The 23,186-nt window shown below is 35.5% G+C and overlaps 1 long non-coding RNA gene across 1 annotated transcript; it reads right to left on the reverse strand.

Moving 5' to 3' along the window:
- Positions 1-33: 33 nt before the first annotated feature.
- Positions 34-22,163, reverse strand: LOC134477055 (uncharacterized). The gene is made up of 5 exons (XR_010048960.1): positions 22,048-22,163; positions 20,655-20,760; positions 9,025-9,198; positions 8,086-8,144; positions 34-85 (listed from the first exon to the last, which is right to left on the reverse strand). It is a non-coding gene; the product is annotated as an uncharacterized LOC134477055 (long non-coding RNA).
- Between the last annotated feature and the right edge of the window lie 1,023 nt (positions 22,164-23,186).

Genomic DNA, 23,186 nt, shown 5'->3' on the forward strand with positions numbered 1-23,186 from the left:
GCCTGAGTGGCTTCATTCACAAAAGAAGGCTGTCCTCTCAGCTGGGCATGGAGGTGCGTGACGATAAGCCTGGCTACTCGGTAGGCTATGGCAGGAGGATCAAAAGTTAAATTCAAGCCTGGGAAACTTAGCAAAACCACCTAGAAGTTTTCTTTTTAAAAAAGGTGGAGGGAGGCTAGGGATTGTACCACACATACAAAATAAACAGTGCACCTCAGGCTTTTTCATATTTTTGTATTTGTTCAGGAACTAAAGTGAAGGGCAATACAACATTTCATAGTATTATTGGTTTGTAATTCACTGCTTTATTATCATGATCCATTGTTATTTTTCCATTATTAACAATTAGGTTTTGTGTATACCTTTTAGTGACATCCTCAGTTATCATCAAACTGCTTCACGTAACATATTGTAATGAAAGGAGATCTGTTTCACAAGATGTTCCTGTCTTATCCTCCCCCAGAACCCATTTTGGTGAAATAGCTTTGCTGATGACCTATGTAGACAGCACTTGGGTGTTCTCCTAGGCTGGAGGCACCCGCTAAGTAAGGAACTTACCTGAGGTTAGAAGACCAATTTACCTCTATTTCAGGAAAAGCAGGCATTAACACCCGCAATCAAAGAAGAAGAATGCCCCACGGTGTTTTCAAGTCTGAAGCCTTCCTGGGAAAGGACATCAGCAGACTACTACCAAGGGAGCACTGTCCTCACTACCCTCACGTCTAAAGGTAGGTTTTCAGCATCAGAATTTTAGGGGACTCTATTATAAAGTTAGTATGGGCCCCTGACATGAGTACACTGTGCAAGGCTGGAAATAATCCTGTAGACATGGAAAGTCAAACCAGGATAGTGGTCAAGATCACGTAACCGAATCAGATGCTGATTGTATGGACATAATAAGAACCCAAGGCAAGTGCTGACACTGTGCAATATGTCTGAGGCACTAACATGACCACGACATGACTGAGCTTTGCCAGAGGTCCATCAGGTAAGAGGCGAGAGAGGTTTTAAAGTAACTGTATGAGGCCTGCTATAATCTCAAGTACTGTGGATGAACTTGACAAAATATGAAAAGTGTACATGCAAAGGATTTTTCAGTAGTAGAAATTTGTTCAGTTTTATTGCAATGGTGTTTAAACTACAGTAACACACTGCATAAAAACATTATGGTCAGTTAAAGACCTCCTGAATGATAGTTGTCCCATAAAATTTTATCACCTGGTGATGCTACCGCTCTCCTAATCTGTATAACTGTGCTCAATGGAGAAATTGCTTAACACTAAATTTCTCTGCAAACAGTCTGACTCTTAAGTGATACGTGGCCATAATTGGTTGCTTGGCAACCGCAATAATCTTATTTTTCTCTCTAAAGGAAAATTTGGTTAATACCACCAATAGAAACATCCCCAGGATGTTGTATACAGTCACAGGAACACCCCAGCCTTCCACACAGCTAACATCCCAACAGTACATGCCAGTTTTTCTGTTGTCTTCACTTTCCTTTGGGGATTTTCTCATGAGAAATCTAGAGATCTTGTTACAGCAGATATTTTTAAACTTTTCATTTGTACTAAAATGATGTACTTCATCAAAACAATCTGTTATGTTTATATGCTGTCATTTAGCATAATAATTGGCAACAATAGTATTCAGCTAAGAGTTTCTATAAAATAAATGAATACATTAATACATTTATTTTTGTTGAAAAGAACTGTCAATTTACTTAAATTGTGTAGCATAGAATCAGCTCTATCTGTGTGTGTGTGCACATGCATACTTGTATACAGATCACTAGAAAATGACTTTTGACACAAAACCTAAAGAAGATTGAATAACCATGAGCTATGGGGATTCATTAATTTATTTTGATACAGTAATTACTTTACTATGTGTCCAATAATATAATCTGACAGAATCTGGTTTTAAAAAGACCTGAGTATATTTGCCTGTAGTCGAAGATCCTAGGATTGAACAAATTGTGAGAACTATTTTCATCTAAAGAATCCTTTAGAAATGCTTTCATGGAAAGATCCGCATTGAGTCTCATGAGTATTGCTTCACTAAAAACTACCCTGGTGTATTTTTAAAACCCTATATAACTAGAAAAGTTCATTAAATGATAGTAATTTCTATTTATGGGGAATTTAAATAACAGAGATATCCATATAGACTTATACTGTGCTGTATACACAATGGAAAATCTATGAAAGTAAGTTAACTGGGATATTTTAGGTTTTCTATAAAAATGTTTTACTCCTAGGAAAAATAACTGTTTGGATACTTGAGAAGCTGCTTAGCTACTTAGGCTATTCCACCATTTGCTATGCTGAATATTAAAATCAGAAAATGCCAACAAAGTATTAATTGAAAGAAGTTGTTATAAGTAACTTACACCATGGATAATGTTCTGTTTTTGCATTAATATAGAAAATTTAGTTAAAGCAACTATAAACATCTGTAAATTATATTTTGTTAGAAAATGTTGATATATATTTAAGATAAAATTTGCTTAAATTTGTATATCATTGTCATTAAGCACATGTAGTGCCCTTAAATTTGAAATTCATATATTAAGTATTAGGCTAACACAAAATTCATTGCAATGAACATCTGTATAATTTATCAAAAAAGAATGGATAGTACTACTAATTTAATTCTCACCAAAAAGGCAAATAATTGTAGTGAGTAAAATAATGTTAAGATAATCTTTCTCAGAAAGTTGAATGAATATGAATATAGATTTGGCTTATTATTACTTCAATATCCAAACATCCGTCTCCTAAAAGAATATGAAATTTAGGTGTCCAAAGCATTTAGAAGCACACCGAGATATGCCAATTGCACCACAGTACTACTCTGGTAACCAGACTCAGAAAGAAGAAAAAAAGGTAAGCAGACTACTGCCCTTTGTGTCATTTAGCTTATATATTAAGCTCTAGATTGTAAATATTCCATCTTGTACGTGTGCGTGTCAGTACAGTGACATGAAAGGGACCTGAACAATGTTAGAGACTCATTACTTCTTTTACAAAACCAGCATCGCTTGGTGTTTAAAGGAAGGCTGGGTTCATTTCTCCTAGCAGCTAATCTCCTGGAGTGCCTGTTGGTAGCTCCCTGTCTCTCTGTACTTACCAGGCTCCCACCACTGGTCAGCGGGCAGGCAAATGACCTTCTCCTCTTGGGAGCAGAGGAATACACTCTGGCGACTGAGCACTTTGTTGCTCTCCATAACTGAATGGTGGCCCCCTAATGCTGTTCACTTCCCTTGCACTTGGTCAAATCTTAAACTATTAAAGCAGAATGTTTTCTAGACTTCCTTAATTTCCCACACCTCCTTTTCAGTCTTCAGGCAGCTAGTCTATTTCAACTAAGATTAAATTTTATAAAATGTGACATGGGACTGGTAAGATATAAAAAGAATTATTGGGCTTTTTCTCTTTTTTCCCCTCTCCAAATCTGAAAGTGGCGCCCTAGGGCCGTAGGATACAAAATAATTTTCAGCAAATGCTTCATGTGGTGTATATTAACAGTTGGATGTCACATAGACATTCTGCCAGCTTCTGGATGGTGAGGTGGGAAAATACAGTGCCAAGATTATAGGGGAGCCCTCATCAGTGGGGTCAGAGCTCCCGCGGAGCTGGCCACTGGGTCCCATCCTCATGGGTACAGTGGGTGGCGAGACCGTGCAATCAGAAGGCGTCATTAAAGCAAGGATTCTAAGGTCATTTTCATCAGTCTTTGGCAAAGCTAGCAGTAAATGTGCTTCCTGGAAACTGCCACTGTGGCTTAAGTATTCTGCTTGAATTGAGGCAGCATGAAACACTGCAGAATCAGTGATGACAGAATCAAACACTCTCCTGGTTCTGAGCCTGATTTATTCCATAATGTTATTCTGACTCTTGAACTAGAGAACAGTATTTCAATTATTCATAAAGCAGTTATGCAGAAGGCTTTTAGAGTATGTCTAAAGCATTATTTAGGTGGACTAGAGAATATTTACATAATGTAAACAGTTGAAATGTGGCATTTGTTTAATTTAAGAAAAGCATGCAAGTTTTTACCTATCAAATGTTTTGTATTTTTTAGTTATTTGTGTCTGTGGTTTAAGATATCTGATTCTATAAGATTCTAATAGAAATTCAAACTCTAGACATTCTGTGACCATAATAATCTTGATACTCAGCCATAGCCAGGTAACATTTTGTGTTACTTACATTTCAGATAATACATTCTTTTAATGCTATTAAATAATCTGCATCTGTTGTGATAACACTGTCTTTTTCTTTTTTATATTTTACTCTATTACTATGATGAAAACATAAAGATTTTCCAATGATAAAATAATTTCCCTTGTCTGTGATAAACCCAAATTAAAAGTTTACATGTATTTATATAAAGATTCATATGTAGATTCTTTACATTCACGTGATTCATTCCTTCTCAAGGTGATTAAATATACTCTGAATATTCTAATTTAATCTCATCTTTCATTATTTCCAAATTTTTTTATTTTAATTTAAATTCTATGTAATCATCCTACCATTTTATTAATTCTCTTTCAGTCCATGTCTACTTATACAGTACATTGAATCCATAATGAAGTCTAAAATTAATTTGTTTTGTTTTGTTTTTCTTCTTTAAAATCGGACTTCTAAAATTTAGAGTCTCAGGCCAGGGATGTGGCTCAGTGGCACAACACCTGCGTGGCAAGCCTGAGGCCCTGATTTCAATATCTGGTACCAAAACAAAATAAGTAAATAAATAAGTAGATAGAACAAAATAAAATTTATAGTCTCTTAATATTTAATCATTCATAAAAATTCATTTCCTTAAATGTATTAACGTATTTATTCTATATTTCATAGTCAACTTTCAGAATCTGAATATTTCTGTACTTCATGATTTTTATTTATCTTTTTCTTCAGGTGATAAATGACATTTTTAGTGAATTCATATTCCTTAAAAGGTTAACCGAGGGAAGTATTTCAAAACTGCTTTTAAAATTTGTTCTTTCAGGGAAGACTTTATCATTTGATCCTAAACCTTGAGTTAACCTTAATTTATTAATGTCTACCCAAACTATGAGGATATGAGCCTGCCCGTTGGTCTTTCTAATTCAATATTACAGGGACAAAATTTCTCGGTTTTGTGATGCTCTATGATTTGAAATTTCCATCTTCTTGTTTTACATTTTTCTCATGTGGTTGTTAACCGCGAAAAATCAAATATTCAAAACTCCCAGGAGAAGGAGATAATTTTGTTCAGAGGATAAAGGCACTTAATCATGTGAGTCTACATTTCAAGCTGTATATGAAAAATAACTAAAATATTTTCTGATAGTTTTCAGTATTGCCATCAAGTGTAGTTTTATCAAACAACTTTGTAGTTTTTAAAATTTCCTGTTTCATTTATATCTAACAATGTATTTAATTCCTGCATCTATCATTTTAGTGAAATGTGTGGGAGAACTGAATTATAATTAAAGGTGGCAAAGAACAAGTTCAATAATTAATATATTCTATAATATTAAGTTCCTAATTAAAATCAAATACTGAAAATAATGACAGTATTGAACAATATTGATGACAAACAGAAGTTGGCTAGAGACCAAAACAATTGAAAAGCAATATTTCTATCATACTTTGCTATATTCATCAGCTATGATTGTGCACGTGTATGAGTTAGCATAAAATCTGCTTTGTTTTCTTTTTATTTCAAACCCCTAAGAAAGTCTGTTATATTTTTAAACTTTACATACCTTAAATACAGTGGAAGCCAATTGGCTATGAGAGTCAAAAAATCACTTATAAAACTTAAAATCTTGGAATCAGGTCCTCAAACTTAGATCCCTCTGCTGAGGAAGTCTGAAATGTTGATTTGTGGCTTAGATGGTGTTTGCTCCCCCATAATGCATTTCAGAGGAGGAGATACAGAACAGTAACTAATGGCCAAGACTTTCTAAGACTGTAAAGTCAGGCTGCCTGAGCTCAGGTTTCCTGACTATAATCAACTCCCTCAGCCCCACTCGGCATCATCATGCAGATCTGGTAAATTGGGGAGATAATAGTAGCTTTTTCAGGGAAATTTTATGCAACTTTCAGGAAGTAAAGTTTTGAAATTCGCAAAATTGAATCCAGCACAGAGAAGAACCCAAATGGACTCTCATCTTCTCAGGCTCTGAAAAAGTAGAAATTTTTAGGAGTCAGTCTGGGAAAATCAGCCTCAATTTTGAACTAGAGTGGCACTTGTGACAAGCCCTTGTTTCTGTGGCCAGCATATTCACTTGTCTTCCTCGCTCTCTCATCTTTTAAACAGGCTTACAAACTTAGAAAACTGCCTGCCTGCCACACAAGGAAAGCCTACCACGTCTTTAATTACTTTCCCTGACATTGTTCCCTGCAAACAATATTTTGAGTGATTCTGAGTAGTTGGTAACTTAGCACACATATTGGTTGTATGTCAAACAAACTCAGTTCCTCAGAAACCAGATTTGATCACATAATACTTGATGACCTAGGGCAAGCCTAACTTCACAGCACAGGGCCTAGAGCAAAGGAAAAATTCCATAGATGATTGTAGACTCATGGAACAATAAATAAATTTAGAATTGATACTTTTTTCACATAAACAAGAAATTTTACGTGAAAGACAATCGAACCTATGCACAAAAAGAGATAAGGTACCAAGAACAAGCCTGTAATGCTTACCCTGGTCATCCCGCATTAGAAGTGCTTGAATTATGACCTCAGTTCATTTGCTATAGAGGATGTAAATGTATTAGAAATGGCTTTTCCACTTGGCACCTTTTTTTCTTTTAATTTCCCTACATATCAGGGCAAAAAATATACAGCAATTATTTCACAAATTAGGCAGCAGTGTCCCAAGGTACCAGGAGACTTCACTAAAACAACAAAGCCTTATGCAGTAGAGGTACCAGAAATAACTGTAACAAGGTCCCGAGACTGTGGTTCAGGCTGCATCCCTTAGAGGTTTCTCTGTTCGTGTGCAATCTGCCTAGAGGCTTCAGAGCACATTTCTGAGGATCAGGAACAATAGCATATTAAATGTGTGAGTAATTGCTAACCTGAATGGTGCTAGACAATTCAAAGATGGTATATAGAGAGAGAATATTAAAAGCACTGTACACTATGCAGTTTAAATCTAGCACTAGCCTATATGTAAAAAATAGAAAGATAACTGTTCTATAGCCCTCTAGGAAAGAAAGTTGACAAAAAATCTTTTATGATAGGTTAAAATAAGTTTATATTTCCTGAGGAAAGGAAATACTATTTCCTCCTCGAGAGAAAAAGAAACTCCTAGAAGAGAAGATGACAAGACTAATGGATTTTAAAGTAGGACATTTGGATTTAAATCCTGCCTTTGGCACCACGCACTTGCACAACTTTTCTGAACGTCTCAAAAATGTGAACTTCAATTTACTTTGTATAAAGTGAGTTTAGTCTTGAAAATGGTGAAGGTCTTCTTCAGCTTTGATGTTCTCTATTACTGCAATTCTGCTTTCTAAGTTTTGTGAAACTGCTAAATGCAGAACCATCTCAGTTGAACTGTGAGCCTTACAGACAGAACATTCTGAATAATGACACCACCAATCAGGTCCGTTACATTTCTTATTTGTTGAATTCCTCTTTTTTGCTAAGGTTTTTGGAGCCTTGTAAATTCTCTGATGCACCTCTTTTCCTAGCCCACCCTCTTCTTTATAATTATGATTTTAAACACTAGCATTTAAAAATACTTTTTAGATATCCTCTTTTATATTCATGGTCATCATGTTTTGGTACTATCTTTATTTTATGAACCAAACAGCCATAACATTTTCAGTACTCCAAATTTTATAGCAACAATATTCAATGTTAGGGCTTTTCTGAAGCCTGTGATGGGCAGATTAATGGCTCTGTCAAAGAGGGCCTTATTCTAATCCCCAAACCCATGTGTATATTTCCTAGACTACCCAGGAAATTTCACTATCATCACATAGACGCCGTTTAGGAAAAACAGGAAACAGAACAGAGGTAAAAACAATGCGATCACAAGCAGATACCAGAGAGATTCAAACATGGTACCCACCTAACATTGATGACCGTGGAAGGCGCCATGAACCAAGAAGTGAGGGAAACTTCTAGAAACTGGAAAAGACAGGAAAATTCACCCTGCACTTACCTAGAGAAGGAGCACACACCTGCTGAGACCCACTGCAGCCCTTTAGTGGTTTTAATCTTCTAACCTCAACTGTAAGGGTAAATTGTGTTAAGACCCCAAGATTTCTGTTAATTTGCTTAACAACAATATGAAACTAATACTAAACCACCTTTTGTTCCCAGTAGTTTGACTCATTTTAAGATAATTTTTGCCTATCAGTTCCTAGAAGACCTTAAAAAGCTGTACATACTTTGAAATTTTCCAAACACCAAGAATGGACTGAGATAAAACAAATTTAAAGGTAAGTGCTTTATATCAAAATATGAAGGGTTACATTTACATTGCAGTTAATCCGGGGCTTCATCATTGAGTACCTCAGTAATCATAATAAGCTAATTTATAAGAGATTTCTAGATAATGTTTAAGGTTCTTTGCAACCCCTGGATTATATTACTGTGTGGCAAAAACAAAGTCACCTAAACCATCTAAACCTCCTTATATTCTGTGTGTAGTCTGTATTACTCTGTACATTCTGTGTGACTCTGATTAGCCATATAGCGTCTTAAATCTCATTATCTAATGTACTTCTAACTTATCTGAATAACTGGCTATTGTTATCTGAATATTCCTCTTATGGAGACATATACTTTTAAAAGTCTTTTTTGCTTATCTACTCAGGTATAAGTTCAGGAGACACAATCCCCAACATCTAATCACACTGTGTGAAACAATCCTATTTCCCCTTGCAATGTCCTGTCTCCAGATTTCTTAATAATGAAGGATAGTAAATTCCCAATGTGTACGTGACAGGGTTATTCACTGTCATCATATGTACATACACACGTACATGCATAGAGGGAGGCTTACCTTGGTAGTTTTTCTCAAGATGTAATGAGTCACAGACTGGACAACAGGAAGAGAGAAATAACGTCTTCCACTCCCACTCAGCCATAACTTTATCGATGGGTTAGTCCACTGGTGAAGTTAATACTCTCATGATCCAGTTCCTGTCCAGGTTCCACATCTCACAGACTAGATATACTTGATGATGGAAAGAACAGAGGAGCTAAGTAACACGGCCCATTGACCCAGGTTTCCCTCCCTAAAACAGGCAACAAGATTGCCAGTTAAAGTTAAAAGTGAGTGAATGAAAAAGCGGCTTGAAAATTGAAACCACGATAGCTTGGAATAACTTCTAAAGAGATGAGCCAAACACGAATAACAACAGAAGTTAATGCAATTATGCTAAAAATGCTCTTGAAAGTAAAACCATGGATATATGTAAATTTTCAGAGAAAGGAGAAAATTTGAGTTTTTGACACAGAAGTTAGGATTTGTGGTTAGAATCCTGTGCCCCCAAAAAAGTGTAAAATAGAACCTTTGGTTGAGGATAGTAGAATCTAATAAACAAAAACAGTTTAACTGAAAAGAGTATTACAAATAAGTGCAGAGAAGGAGTATTGTTGCTGGTTGTCCTAGAAACAATTAAGGAAGTTTGAAATTATTTAATATGAGCATTATCTCTGAAGTTGAATGATGTATGCTGCACTTACAATGCAAACATCTGGAAACAAGTTCCTCCAGGAGTGAACACAGATCAGGAGCTAACATTACCGAAGTTCGTAGTGAAGATTAATCTACCAATGAAACACAAAGAATAGCAAAGACAGAGGCCACGGTATTGAACAGACCCAAAATAGTAAGGTCAAATTATTGAATATACTACAATCTTTCTTTAAGATTACGGTGTGTTACAAGCAGCTGAGCTAGTTAGAAAAATTATAGGCAATCAGACAGGTCTAGTCCCTCAAAGAAACCAGCACAGAGGACCAGAAGTCTGGTGATGTTGGAGGAGACACACGGTCAGATCTCTGGACAGAAGGCAAAATAAATGCAGCCACAGCCTTAAGTGTAATCCTCAGGGATTAAATCTGGATCACCTTGAGAAACCGGGAGTCACCATCCCAACCCCCTACAGAAGAGTCACTGATCCACAAAGAATCCTCACTTGCTACGTGACTTGCTTCCCCATCTTTCCCTGATTAGATCAATTTTACCAACTAAACTTATTGGCTGACCACAGCTCTGTCCCACCTCACGCCCATCTGCCTTGCAAGTTCCCACTTTTCCCCAACTTTAGACCTGCCTCACCTCATGATTTACTCTATACAAATCCTGAAAAAATACAGGATCTTTGGCAACCCGCTCTGGACCCCTTCTGTCTCTCCCACACAGAAGCTTCCTTTCATTAAATGTTCCCACTCTTAACCTCCGTTGTTCCTAAAATTCATTCTTTGATTTTAAAGAACAAGAACTCGTACTGGACATGTAGTAGGTCAGGAGTTTCATTCCCCTGTATCAGTGGGCTTTTGAGGAAGAAAAAACCGGTATCTCTGAGTAAGAGCATCTAAACTCTGGGTAGCTGGTTGACTGAGAGAAACAGGTGAACATCCAAGAGAAATCAAGGAAGAGAAAAACTATTCTTCCTAAGAATGGATAAGTTAAGGAGTAGAAAGCAAAGGGAATTAAAAGAAAACAAACTCATTCCTCTGAATCTATTGATAGTAGTGGGTAAAACTGAAAGACAGACAAAAATAGAGGCATTTCTGAATTGGATTAGATGATAATGTTTAGATGCAAATTCAGTAAATTACATCATCTTATCACCCAATATAGCTGTTAGTCATCTGGGATATTTTAGATTTAGATTTTTTTTTGGTGTATGTGATTTTCAAGATATGAAAATGATCATTCTTTGCAAAGCTTCTCATTCTCCCCAAGATTTTCCTCATGGGAAAAAGTTTGCCAGGAATTTGATCACAAATCTCATGGGTTTGACATCACAGAAATTAAATTTTCTTATATGTTATCACTCTAGATTACATAAGAATGATCTGAAGTTTCTTGGCCCTTAACGTTCTCTTTTGGAAACCACTGGTTGGTTGATTTACTTTAGCTGGCTTTATCATTTACTTATGCTTAACTCCTTTACTCTAAAAATACAACTTTGTACAAAATAAAGAAAAAATACCCACATCGCAGACAATATTTGCAACTATAACCTAAGACAAATAGCCAGTGGTTATGAATCATGTATAATGATTAAAACAGGTAATAACAACAACAGTGGAAAATCAGTTTTCAAATGTGATTAATATTTTGTTTGTAAAACATATCATTTTAAATGTGATTTTGGATCCTGTTACAAAGTATTGGCTCTGAATTGGGAAAGAATTATTTAAAATAGCAGAAATTTTAGTCTGTAAGTCGCCTAAGATGGCTAATTAAAATTGAAAGTGAGTGAATAAAAAAGTGGTTTGAAAACTATAACAAAGAAAAGTTGGATCAGCTTTTAAGGAGGTGAGACAAATATGAATAACAGCAGAAGTTAACACAGTTATGCTGAAAATGCTATGGTAAACAAAATCATGGTTATATGTAAATTTTTAGAAAAAGGAGAAGCAAATTTGAATTTTGACATAGAAGTTGGCATTTGTGATTAGATTCCTGTGCTCAAAAAAATGCAAAATAGAACCTATATTTAATTAAATATCTTTATTTATTTTATTAAATATATATTAAAGAAAAGAACCAGTTATTTGAAATTCATGAAAAACACATATTCCTGTTGTTTGGCTTCTTCATAGTTAAACTCTGAATATAAAGCATCTCACATTGAAATAATTTATAAATTGCAAATAAATTGCAAAAAAATTACCACAGATCATATATTGATCTTTGAATTGGATTTACTGAGTAGTGAATTCAATGAGAACCAAAGGTTTCAGTAGTATTAATGGGGTGCACCAATAGGTAAAGTTATTTTCTGACAAAAATTCAGAGTTCTGTCTACACAAGTAATGAACTACCACTTTCCTGCAAACAAAATTGAGCAAAGCGAACCATCTGGTTCTTAAAAGCATCTTTAAACATGGTGACTACCTGAATTAAGGTACGTTGTTAGAGTTCTGCTTATATGTAGCTCTAAAATAAGTCATACAGATGTTTATTCACACTTTTACAAGGTCTCCTGATATCTCAGCATCATTTTGGCACTTTCTTCTTTCTATTCATCTACACAATACGATGCTCTTCAAATGCAATTCTAGCCACTGTTACTGCTAGGATTCCACTAAAACATCTCCATTGCATTCAAAGAAGATTTGCATAACACTCGGCCTGAACAGCTATATTCTTTCAATTTTATTCACTAGCCTCTTTGCCTATTAACTCTTTCTCCTTATCCTATACATATAGTTTACTGTGTCTTGCCTCAGATAATATTTCTGGTGTCATACTCGATCACACTTACTTAGTTGAATGATATGCTTTGCCAGCAATTAGGACAATTTCACTAATATTTCCCCATGATGCTAGCAGCTCTATGAGATAATGACTGTTGTAACTTGGCTAAGGCCGTCACTACCCTGTTCTGTAAAGCCTCGTTACCCTGACCTGTGTTTCAACTCTTGTTTCTTGTGAATTACCCTCTTCCAGAACAGCAATTAGGTCCCCAAACCGGCTGACCCTTATGTTGTAAAACATTTGCTGATCACTGATTGTAAAACACTGGGTCCCGAGACCAACTGGCCCTGATTGTAAAACATTTTGCAGAGATTAAATGCTCCCTTTTTGTATAAGCCCCCTCCCTTTTCTCTTCATTGGGTTTTTTCTTATATAAACCCCTGTAACCTAACCTGGTCACACAGCTTTGCAGATTCAAACTCAGGCTGTGTCACTGGGTACCAGCTAATAAAGTGCTTCTTTTTAAAGACATCTTGAACGTCTTTAAACATTTTTTGAACAACATCTTGGGGCCTCGTTTTTGGGATACAACAGTGACCATCTACACTATGCCCAGCACAACACTCTACTGTCTATATGTAGACCACAGCTTGGCATAAAAAGCCTTTTCATGTGCTTATTTGAATGAATGAAGAAAACCAAAAATGAAGTAACACTATAGAAAATGTTATTTCTGCAGTTCCCACCCTAAAATTTATATAGTATTAATATTATGCAGTGACATTTCTAAATTTTATTTTATAATATCTGAAATTAACTACAAAGAAAGAGGTTGTTTTAAGAAAAATTGTAAAAGACTTTCCAATGGGCAAATGGTTACTGAGTGGCCTTTTAGTAGTGTAATGGTCTTTTTCTATGAAACTCCAGCATTATCTGACTATAAAAAATAATTTTGTGGTTTACATTGTTTCACTAGACTCGCTTACACCCCTGCAAATTGCAGAAAAAGGTTAGTAATGCAAAGATTCTTTTGTTTTTGTTTTGTTTTTGGTACCAGGAATCAAACTCAGGACCTTGTGCTTGCCAAGCAGGCATTTGTTCTGCAGAGCTACATCACAGGCCTGAGACTCTTATCCATAGAAATGCAAATGAAATTTGTACTACTAGAACATAATTAATTTCTGCCATGTAAAAAGCATAATTCCACATATTTTATTTGATCTCTTGTAGTATATCAAGCCATTTTACAAATTCCTTTCTTCTTTCCAGACCTCTCATCTATATCTACTCTTCACTTTTTTCTTCAATCCCTGTGTCATCATGGATTCATCATGATTCTAATGGAGGGTATTTCCCCCAAAGGCTTTGTGTGCATATACGCAGGGCTTTGGGAAGGTGATCTAATAATGGGCCCACAAATGTGACTTTCTGTTAAGACATGGGGTCCACTCATTAGAGGTGACCTGAAGGGGTATGTCTCCCCCTCCTTTTCTCTCCCCTTTCCTCTCCAGTCCTGACCACCGTGACCTAAGTAGGCTTCCTCCATCCATGCCACTCTACCATGCCACTTCTGTGTTGAACTCAAATGTGAACCGAAGCTTCTGAACTGTGAGCTATGAGCATTGAATCCCAGTGATAAGCAAGTGACTAAGACACTAGCTTTCTAGGTAGTAATTTAAAGTACATCTTTTATAAATAAATGATAAATAATAGATGACAGACACATAAAGATAGATGATAGACATTATTTGAACACTTCGAAAATTTTCCTTTTACAACTGTTTTATCACATCTAAGTACAAAGACCAACACCAGTCATCTCGCAACATCACATACCCTTTGAAACAGGAAATGATCGACGTTCCTTGAAATACTGAAATATATATACAATCCAATGTAGAGAACATATCTGCACTCATGAAGGGAAAAAAGATAAGTCCTTTCATTCTGAGAAGCACTAAAGTGATAGCATCAGCTTTGTTATTCATAAGTGCATATATTGACCAACCCCCACGGTATGTGATATATATTTATCCAGTTGTTAACAATATTGAATTGAAGATGTTATTTTAACCAGTTGGCTAATTTTTACTATATTCAATGAGAGGAAAATCATCTAAATTAGCATATTTAACTAAGTAATCATTTGAATATTTCATTTAATTGATGTTTTATAAGAAAATTGAAATGCAGTATGTATTTTTAAAAATACTGGACATTCTAAAACAAAAGAGGTTTTAGTAACCAACTCTTCTTTTAAAATTTTAAAAATTGGTTATGAATATGACACATTCAGAAAATAGTTGTGGGAAATACAGAAGAATAAATTTGTAGGAATATAGATGTACCTTGAGACCATAATGCTAAGTGAAAGAAAACACACACAGAAGATTAAATATTGCATGATTTCTCTTATATGAGAAATCCCAAATATAAATACTTAAGTGTTTTTGGAATTTTAGGAAAAATTCTTATCAACTTCTAAGTGGATTTAAAAACTTATTCAGTATTTTGAAGTACAACATGGCAAAAATATATAATTTTTATGTGCCATTATTATATGAAAAATTCTATACTAGAAAATCAATATGCTAATTTTTAATGAATATAGCAGTTTAATAGTGATAATTATATGATGTTCCTATAGGGAAAATATGTATAATTACAAGTATATCTATACTAAGGAGTACTATGCTTGAAAAAAAAATTATGGGTGAAATCCATGTATGAGGACATTGAAAAACCAAAATATTTAAGTACAAAAACATTTTGGGATAATATTTTGGTATATGATATAATTACCAATTTTAAATATCCAGCAAAAAGCATATTTATATATCTGTAATATATTATGTAAACTTTCTGTTACTGTTGTTCTTTTTTTTTTTTTTTTTTTTTTGATGGATTTAACTTGCAGTCATCCTTAGAAAGAAGAACTGGGACAATCAGTCTGTCTGAAAGGAACAAAATTATTGGGCCAGTCACTTTATAAACAAAGGTCAGCAAGCTACGTTGGAGTTCATTGGTGTGGTAGGCAGGATTATAGCTCCCCAAGGTCACCCACTTCCTGAAACCTAGAAATTGTGAAAATGTTACTTTATATGGAAAAGGAGACATTGCATATGATTAAGGGCCTTAAACTTAGAAAATTATCCCAGAACTTGCAGGTGGGATCATTGTAACCACAAACATAACTTGAAGAACTGAGTAGTCAGCACTACACTGAGGGCAAAAACCTGGCAGAAGAAGACAAGATGCCTGCTTTTACCATTTTTTGTAATATACCCCTGGATGACCTATCCAGAGTACCCGGGCAAAAGGAACTTCCATGGCATCTGTATTGGAAAAGAGAAAATCGCTAGTTTACAGAAGACATGCTCGTATGCATAGAAATCCCAAAGATACTACCAAAAACTTATCTCATTGAATAAACTAACTCAGCAAAGTTGAGGGACATAAAATCAACATAGAAAAATCAGAAACACTGCTATATGTCAGTAAAGAATCATTTATAATAGAAATCAAGGGCATTTCCAGTAACAAAAAAAAAAAAAAAAATCAGAATAAATTTACCCAAAGAGATGGAAGATCTCCACAATGAACACTGCACAAATGAAAAATTTAAGAAATTAAAGAATTCTGAATTCATGGATAGGAAGATAACTGCCTATATTACAGTGAGGGTTTAGATCTTGATTTCCCTTGGGGCCTTTCTGAGCTGTAGGCACAGTCGGGAGGGTGAGTGACTCTGGGTGGTTTAGCTGAATGTGTAATTAGGTCTGGTCAGAGGAGCAGCCACAGGGCAGACCCACAAAGGTATACCCTCCTCTCCATTCCTCCTTCCCCTCCTCTGCTCCCTGGCTGCTGTGACATGAGCAGCCTTCCTCCACGCCAGGCCTTTCCACCATGCAAGGACTAAAACTTCTGAAATGTCAGCAGAAAAAGCTTTCCTCTTTTAAATTACAGGTGTCAAGAATTTTGCCCCAGCAGTGAGAAGTGTGTAAAAAAATACCCAAACGTGAATTATATATTGCTTGCAACCAGTATCAAAATACCAATGAAGTTTTTTCCAAAGATCTAGAAAAAATGCAAATCTAAAATTTTATGGAGTCACAAAAGAACCCAATATTCAAAATTATCTCTAACAAATAAACAACAACAACAACAAAAAAGACTTGAAGCATTACTCTGTACTTTAAAATATAGTACAAATCTTTAAAATATACAACTGCATGGTTTTGGCATAGATACACAGACCAGTACAATAGACAGCTCAGAGAAAACCCATGCATAACCAACCACCTGATTTTCAACAAAGGTACCAGGAGCATGCATTGGAGAAAGGAGAGCATGTCCAATAAATGCTGCTAAAAAATTAAACTAGAACCCTTTCTTACCATTCCAAAAATTAACCCCAAATGGACTAAAGACTTAAATGTAAGACCTGTAACTATGAAACCACTGGGAGAAAACTTAAAGGGAAGCACTTTGGACATTAGAATGCACAAGGGTACTTTGAACAACACTGAAAAAGCATGGAAAATACAATTAAAAATAGATAAACAGGGTTAGGATGAACTAAAAAGCTTCTTCACAGAAAAAAAAAAATAACAGATTATAGGAACAACCTATAGAATGGAGTTGGTGTCCACAATACATAAGGCACTCCAAAAGTATTAAAAAGTAAAAATTAGAAATGGACACTAGACCTAAATGTTCCTAAAATGAAGACATACATATAGCCAGCAGGTGCATAAACAAGTGCACAGCATCATCAATCATCATAGAATTACAAATTAAAACCACAAGGAGATATCAGCTCATCCAGGTAAAAATAGCTACTATCAAAATAATAATAAGTGCTGGTGAGGATATGGCAAAAGGGAACCCTTAGCCACTTTTGGTGGGATTGTAAACCAACACAATCATCATGGGAAAAAAAGATCGTGGAATTCCCTCAAAATAGTAATGATAAGACTACTTAGGGGATCCAGCAATCCCTGTAAAGAATTTTTTCCAAAGAAATTGGAAGTGTGTTGAAGAGATGTCTGTATACGCATGTTCATCAGCTGAGAAATGGGTAAAGAAAACTAATAGAAAGTCAGAATTGATACAACTCAGCTATAACAAAAGAATGAGGTCCTTTTTATTTATAACATGAGTGAACTGAAGCTTGTGTTAAATGGAACATGCCAAATACATAAAGAGAAGTATCACATAGTCTCTCTAGCACGTGGAATCTAAAAGTATTTGTCTCGTGGGAGTTGAAAGCAGAAGGGTAGTGACCAGAAGCTGGGGACAGGAGAATGGAGGAATGGTGACCAGTAGGCGGTAAGTTATAGTTACACAGGAGCAAGATGGTCTGATGCCATTGCACTGCAGGATAACTGTAGACACCAGTAATGCACTGTTCATTTCTAAGTAGAAAGGAAGATTCTAAAGTATTTCCACCATAAAAAAATTGGGGGCACATTTACGCTTCACCTGATTTTAGCATTACACAATGAATGATCATAACATTCCATTAATATGCAATTTTTTTATATTTTAGGTATCAGTTTAAAATATTTTTTTTAAAATGAGGTGTTTTATAGAGAGAGCAAAGATAAGAAAATATTTGAGGATGACAGCTGGTTGGCTTTGACAACCAGAACTATAGGACAATATAATTTTCCTGTTTTGAAGCCATTAATTCTATGTTACTTGTGATAGTGACAATAAGATACTTACAAAGCTGGAAAGTGACTGAGGATTAAGTCATTAAAATAATGTGACCTACAAATTTTTGATTCTTCCCTATGAAGAAAGAACAAACTTTTTTCAAAACACTCATTTTTTTTTGAATAAAAGATCCTAACTTTATAGCTATATATTAATTGGAATGTCCCTTCAGTAATAAGTCCTGCAGGGAAATTCCTTGTTAAACTCCTTTATAATACAGATAAGAACACTGAGATCTAAAGAAGTGAAGTGATTAGATACTCAGACATTAGTGAAAGAAATCTAGAATGCATTGATATTGGTATAAAGGATGAAGACAGAAGGAAAAATGTAGTTTCTTCCCCTTTGCTTGACCGGCGCAGCCCCCGCAATGAGACAGGAGACGCTCTTGTGGGTAACAGGTAACTGCCGCTTTATTGTTGTGGGCTCTGGCTTATATATTCGGCCGTGACCAATCACAGGCTGCCACAAGAGCTGCTCACAAGGAGGTAGGGCTGGAATGGGATGCGGGCTCTGGTTAATATACCCAGCTGTGGCCAATCAGGGGTTGCCACATAGTCAGCACAGGGCGAATACGGAGTGAGCATGGAGTGGCTAATTTGGAGAGGGACGTAGCGCATTGCGGAAGCTGATGTGGTCCTTAGTCCCGGGTGGGGTATGGTATGTTGAGCGCCTGCGCCCAACATTGCTAAAAAATTTTAAAATTCCCCAATATTAGGCACATACTACAAATAGGTCACCCTGATTAGCAAAAGGAATAATTAGTAAAGTCTGATGGAGACTCCATCTGTTAGATTGTCAAGAAAAGGTGTATGTTGAGGAAGATTTTTTAATATATAGAAATATTTAAAAATAATAAAATAGATATTTATTTTCTGATTTCCTCTGTATTTGCTCCCATAACTTTTAAAAGATGGGATAATGAGAGATGCCGGCACAAAAATGGGTTCTTCTGTGTGCTGATTGTTCACTAACCAAAGACTGATAAAGATTCAGAGATCCTGCTGATGAGATGCTTCTGGATTGCTGCTGTGTAGGCAGTGCCCACACCCAGCTTCTGTTATAAAGTACGCAATTATTACAGCTTTGGAAATGCTATTTGTATCTATCACAAAATGCCCATTAAATATAATGACAGACAACAAAGTTCCAAGAATCCAGGTTTATCTGAGGCCATTTATATAAACCTCTGGAACTGACAACTCACAAAAGACAAGATAACAAAAATCTCCATATTCATTAATTCAGTAAAAGTCAAGAGATTCTGAATTGCAAGGCTTTTAAAATGGTTAGCTTTTAACATGAATTTGTGAACACTTTAAGTCAGTACAATATAGTACTTATATTACTGTCCCTAAGTTATAAGAATTAAACAACATGGAAAAATATGTTGTGTCAAAAAGGTCTGTAAAAGTAAAACTATTTAGAGGCTGGGATTATTTGATCCTTTTTAAATGCAATGGAAAATCTTAAAATTAATGTCTCTTAATCTGTAACAGGACAGCTCCCAGTTGCTGTGTTCCTTTCTAATTGAAATGCATAAAGGTGATTCTACACAATAACTTTATTTGTCATTAAATTTTGGATTTAGGTTAAATCTATTTGAATCATAAAAGCTGGTGGACAAATATCTTCATGGCTGCAATGCAAATGGAGATATTCACATATCATGAAATGCTAATTCTGGGACACTGGCAACAAATAATAATATTCACAAAAATTACTTAGACTGTTGTAATGAAATACATTCATCCAAACTGACATATACTTTAAGATGCGTTAGCTCCTCAATTTCTCATCCTAGACCATTATTCGCATCATCTAATATAATTCAAAATCCTTTTCCAGCCTGTGAGACTGAAATGAATTCACATGTTCATTTCTTTTTACACATTTTTGATTAATAATATCTCTTCTAATGTAACTCTACAGTCTAACATACACATATCATGGATATTTGTAATAAGTACACAATAAAAAGCAAAGACTATATTCTTCAGTAAATGATTCTGACTTTGAGAACTTTATAAAATTTGAAATTAAAGTTCAAAGTTTTTCACAGTTGCTGATGGTCCTTGATCCGCAGCCCTGACTCAGGCAGGTCATTGTGAAAGTGTAGCCCTAGGATTTAAGGTCTTCTGTAAAGACATCTCCCAAAGAAAACAAGCTGGCCTGAGAGGACTTGCAATGATGCCACTGAGCCATTACATTTTAAAAAGGCTCCCTGCATCTTTTCAGCCACTTCTCCAAAGGGGGAAATAATTCTGATCACACATATTTTAAACAGAAAAGGTGAAGTGCATAATTTTTCATTCAGCATCTTTTTCTTTTAAAAAGCCTTAAGCCAACATAAAGAAATTAAATTTTGTTTTCTCCCTTTTCTTTGTTTTTATTATTTTTTTAAATCTTAACTGGTATATTATGGTCAATGACAGAATGTTGTAAATTTAAAATATATGCAGATTTGTTTCTTCTAAACAAGGTGTGGGCCGAGAAATAACCCAAGCCCTGCAGTGTAGAACAACCCTCACCTTGCTGGTGTCAGTGTCCACATCTTTGATGCGTGTCCTTCCCACACAGCTGCTTGCCGCACACACACTCAGCATGGCCCCAAGTAGCGCTCTGCAGTCTCTGCATCTGCAAGGCACATGAAATGGCCCAAAAGTCACTGGGCATTACTTCTAATATGCCCATGGTCTGAGCTTAATGCCACACATAAACAGACTGTAAAGTACAAAATATAGTCTTTATGCACATCAACTTGCCCTGCTAAGATAAAGGGCTATGGTTGTTTTAGAAGAAAGAAACTATTTACATAGTGAAAAAAACAGCCAACCCTGGGCAGATTAGTCTAGTCCTTGAATAAATCAAAATATCATAACTTAAACTTGTGATATATATATATATATATATATATATATATGGTAGCTAATATGACTATACTAATTCTATTAATTCTTGAAAAAGAACAGTTAAAACACATGATTAGATCAATTTTACATGTCTATATCTGGTAATCTAAGCAACCCTTCTGAACATAATGATATGTAATATAACTATTGTTAAATTCCTTTCATCTTGTTTTGAAAGCCTGTATTGTTATTGTTTTGGGTTTTATGTACTTTTTTGTCTCTTTACCTCTTTTCTGTGTCTTTTTGTTAAATAAATATAGTAACTTAAAGTTACTGGTCAGTTTTCCTTAATGAATAAAATTTTACAAATGGTTACAAATTGAAAGAATGAAATAAAAATATATTGATATACATGTAGTAGATGCATGCATGCTTGAATATGTTGTGTATAATTCACTTTATGTATTACATATTTGTTGTTTGTTGTAGTCAGGGGTTACGAGGAGAACAATTACAACCAGGACCCAGAACTTATTCTTTTATGATGGTCATGGTCACCCAGAGTTAACAGAAGAAAGTGCAGAAAATCTGTCCACAACACTAAAGACTCAGAATATTCAGCCAAGGGCCTGGATCCCACAGCAGTGTCCTGCATGAGTCCAGATGAAGACCCAGAGCTCAGGACAGTGCCTCCCAGGAGTCCAACTGGAGGTCTAGAGCGCACTAGAAGGATTCACACCAGTCTCTTTTACAGATCTGTGCTGGGAAGGCAAAGTTCAGCTGTGCAAGCTAGAAAGTCTATGCCAGCAGGGTGAAGGAGCTATGTTTGTAGGTTGAGGGTTCTACGCTGGAGCTGAGAAGTCACACAACAAGACCAGGGCTGTCCTGAAAAGCACCACAGCCATCCTCAGCAACATGGAGGTCCCAAACTCCTCTGACCATGGGAACATGCCAGGAAGTCAGCGTGACTCTCCTGGAGATTAAAAAGCACACGGCTTCCCCTCCAGAGCCAGGAAGCGATGTTCAATGTAAGGAGCAAAGCTCCCCCAAAGTGAACCACAGCCACTCTCACCAACAAGGTCCCGAGCTCCTCTGAAGACAATGGTCAGACTCAAACTGGGGAAACTAGTCATGACGAGCTCCTCCAGAAGAACCAGCAGCTCAAACAGCAACCTCAGGAGAACTCCCAACACCTAACTCTTCCTCTTCTTGTCTCCTTTTATGCTGGTAGCTTCCCCCAGGTGGGCCGTCTACACTCAGCACAGTACTGATTTAATTCAGGTGGTGGTGTTGACCACCAGTTTTTAATGCGTAACATTGTTATTTTTATGTGTAAAGTTTATGATGCAATAATCTCTAGGACATTAAACAAGAACTGTTAACGAACTTTTTTTTAGAAAAATAGCTTAGCATTTGATGAGGGAAGAGCTCAGCATTTTCTATACATTTCATTATTCCAATTTTCTTATGTGAATGCATCACTATAAATTTAAAATATTTATTTTAAAATTTAATATAAAATGAAAAAAATTTTAATCCTTTAGTACTTCAAGGAGTCTGAAACTTTCAAAAATAGTGACTCTAAGGTTAAGGAAAAGGAAAATCCAGTGATTTTAATGGCAATCCTATTTTACGGTGAGTGTCTTTAGTAATGGCTATCAACCTTGGTTCTCTCTCTGACTCTCAAATGTGTGTGTCCCTATTAATCTTGAATTTGGTTTACTTTCAATCTTATCCTTTTTCCTCCAAATCATAATACAGATTTTCATAAACATCCAAAATTTGGATACTAAAGTATACTAAAAATATCTTGTGCTCAAAAGTAAGCAATTTTCTTTCCCTCTCAAATTTTAGTTTATTTTTAACTTTAAAAATGATCCTTTGTTAAGGAAAAACAAAATATGTTTGGCCAAGGATCATTTTCTCAAGAAATTTTAAATGCACAAAAGCAAGGGTGTGTGTTTAAGTATGAATAACTGACGGAAAGGATTATTTTCAGTGTCCATGATACCTTAATACCACTTGTTTTAACAACAAGATTTGCCATTAGTGTACTTCCCTGCAAAGTAGTCTTTAGTAAAATATTTTAAATAGACAGTTAGATGTGATCACATATGCTATTAGTCTCCAAAGACTCCTGGGGGATACTTTTAGCAGTGATACTTCAATGCCTGCAATTTCTTTTCTTTTTGAAATTTCCATTACTTTCTC

Source organism: Cavia porcellus, unplaced genomic scaffold (assembly GCF_034190915.1).
Source record: "Cavia porcellus strain 051 isolate PalLab524CR breed Dunkin Hartley unplaced genomic scaffold, mCavPor4.1 scaffold_7, whole genome shotgun sequence".
NCBI lineage: Eukaryota > Metazoa > Chordata > Mammalia > Rodentia > Caviidae > Cavia > Cavia porcellus.